Source organism: Temnothorax curvispinosus, unplaced genomic scaffold (assembly GCF_003070985.1).
Source record: "Temnothorax curvispinosus isolate PA1 unplaced genomic scaffold, ASM307098v1 QBEX01013953.1, whole genome shotgun sequence".
NCBI classification, from domain to species: Eukaryota; Metazoa; Arthropoda; class Insecta; order Hymenoptera; family Formicidae; genus Temnothorax; species Temnothorax curvispinosus.
In genome coordinates this window covers 1-2,852 of record NW_020223733.1, presented here as the reverse complement: position 1 = coordinate 2,852, position 2,852 = coordinate 1, and the positions used below count along the sequence as shown (strand labels likewise).

At 31.2% G+C, this 2,852-nt stretch overlaps 1 long non-coding RNA gene across 1 annotated transcript; it reads left to right on the top strand.

Moving 5' to 3' along the window:
• The first annotated feature begins 61 nt into the window (after window positions 1-61).
• Window positions 62-2,838, top strand: LOC112464124. Its single transcript, XR_003041876.1, has 4 exons — window positions 62-284; window positions 406-566; window positions 2,150-2,263; window positions 2,377-2,838. It is a non-coding gene; the product is annotated as an uncharacterized LOC112464124 (long non-coding RNA).
• The last annotated feature ends 14 nt before the right edge of the window (window positions 2,839-2,852 follow it).

Sequence of the window (2,852 nt, the reverse complement as noted above, 5' to 3'; positions counted from 1 at the left end):
TACATTACTATTGTGTGAAGATTTTAAGTATTTTGGCGAACTTATTTTCTAAACATAAAAAGACACTTGCTCATTTGTCATTTTTAAGTAAGTTTATCAATAATGTCATTTTTTATTGCAGTTACGACTATTTGCAAAATGTATAGGTACTAATGTAAAAAACACAACATATACTCTTATGGGAATTTTGATGTCGGACAATGTAGCTATGCAATATAGTTGGACCGGAGCAAAACAAAATAAAGAGAAATTTTCCAAGTCACGGTTTCACATAGTTCTGCAAAGTATGACATATAATTAGAAAACAAATATTATCCACTGCTCACTTAAATACTTATAAAACAGTGATTATGTATATATATATATATATATATATATATATATATATATACTTTAATTTTTCAGCAACTATAATGCAGATGCATAACGATGCAACGCTACAAGGAATCAAGAAGTGTATAACTGACTGGTTAAGACATGCTAAGGAAAGACATACAAGACAACATTTAAAAGGCAATGAGTCAACAGCAAAAGTAAATGACACAGTCGATTAAATGACAAACGAGGTAGAAAAAAATGTATGCCAATTGCACGCTTAAAATACCAATGCTATGTATGTGTTACCGCAATGTCCTTTTATTTTTATTTTTTTATTTTTTATTATCGTGCTCGGCGTCAGCGCAACGTTTATCGCATAATAGTGCTGGAAAACTGACTGTTTTCGTGGAAACGAATGACCGGCCGTGCGTTCTATATCATTATTTCCCTTTTATAAACGGGAGAAATAGAGAGGTGTGCTCACTTTGTAACCCTTTTCGCCACGTTTATTTCTACCGTCGCTGCTTCCGGTAACATCAAACACACAAAAAAGGCGAATATTATTTATGTGCGAGCGTACACGTGGGCGAGCTCATCATTCTACAAATATGTTTCAACCGCAATTAAGCGCCGACAATAAGAAATCATTAGGCTTCTCCCCGATGCCGCTATTGTGATAACCAGTATATTAATACATTTTTAATTTTAGCGCGATAGAAAACATACGGTCTCGGGCGGAGGAGGGAAAAACCAAGTGTCCCTTCATAAAAATTCTAATATAGCGCCTTTTTTAACGTTTTTTTTTCCTTCTTGAAAAAGACCATCCTTGTTGCATAATTAAATATTTTCCTTATGTAAAAATATATTTTGTTTCGACATGTCTGTGTAACGTAAAAAAAAGGACTTGGTCACTCGTGAAAAAGCCGAGACCGTACGTTTTCTGTAATAATCAGCAACATTACATTTATTGGTGTTATTTTTTTACAAAAAGTGTTAAAGTTTAAAAGTACTTTATATATGTACCTCTATTTTTGTACCTCGGGTCGAAAGTTTTATCAGACTCGTACATGTGATATGTATTTTAATTTTTACTAATTGTATTTTTTAAATTAGAGGTATTTTGTTTAAAAACTATATATTCTTTTAATAAATAAAGATTTAATATGCAATGTACAATATACTTATTTTTTTAGGTACATTATGGACAGAAAGATTGATTTTTTTGTAATACGTTTTGGAATGTGTTTGTTTAATTTTACAATTTATTTTCCAATGAAAGAATTCTTTTATTAAACAACACGAATGCACATTCCGAAATTTATCACAAAAGAGAAACAATATTTCTGTCTACGATTGTATACGATTATCCCCTTTCTGGTTAAACCATAATTTCATTGTATATAAAATATCCATACGATATCGCGAGTGCTATAATTAATATCTTGCGATATCTTTCGATCTCCCTCGGATATCCTGTAAAGATGTCTGCAAGATCTAAATAGCCGGACACTTGTGCATCCACTGGATATCCACCGGATATCTGAGACCATTTTGGGATGTCCCGCGGTTATTGCGATATCCCAAAATGATGTCTGTAGGACGTCCTTTAGATAAAGTGTGCTGTGTAGGACACGTTAAACATTCTTACAAAATAAAAGAAAAATATATATATCCATAAACTAATACTTTTGATCGATTTAGTATATATGTAAACTATTCCGAAAACTTTTGTGTTATTTCAATAATTATCATAAGTTTTAATTGCCGTTAAATTAACATTATTTATTTCTTTCATCTAACAATAAACTGTATTGAATTTTTCTTATTCCAGAAGCTTTTAGAGCAATATTCCCTCGGAATACAGAAAAAGATTTTGAACACTTTATAATGGAGTGGTTATCAGATTCGCAAATGTCCGTAAGGAAAGAAAAAAAACATTAAAAAGGTAATGTAATTTATTTCGGTATATATTCTCTATAAAATAACATTATTATAGTTTGCCGCGTTATAATTTATAAGTGACTTTTTCACTAATTTAATTCTACTTTTATTTTTCAGGAAGTGATAAATATATTATCTTACTTGCGTGGCTCCGCGCGAGTGATTATTATAGTAACAAAAGGGTCTTAGGTTTGATCTCGACTTAGTCTGCATCCCGCATATACAGTCCTCGTAAATGGTTTAAGGCTTAAAAGACCTGTATGTGGTTTAATAATCCGTTTTAGAAAGTTTGTAGAATGAAAAAAAAATACATAGGTCTAGGCGATAGTAAAAAGAAAGTTTTTATACATTAGAAATAGTGATTTGTGCTATATGATCTAAAAGGATAAGGTCGAAGGCACTAACACCCTCATTCGAGGGGACACATTTCAAATAAAAAAGGAAGATTTTGATAAAATTATTTGGTTTGACATTTTTTCTCAGTATCACATTTAGTTTTTATTCAAGGATCAACGACGAAGATGTGGAACCACATCTGATCTTGCCTTAAAATGCATTTTTTTCTGGATTTGAGACAGAAATCTGATTTTTTT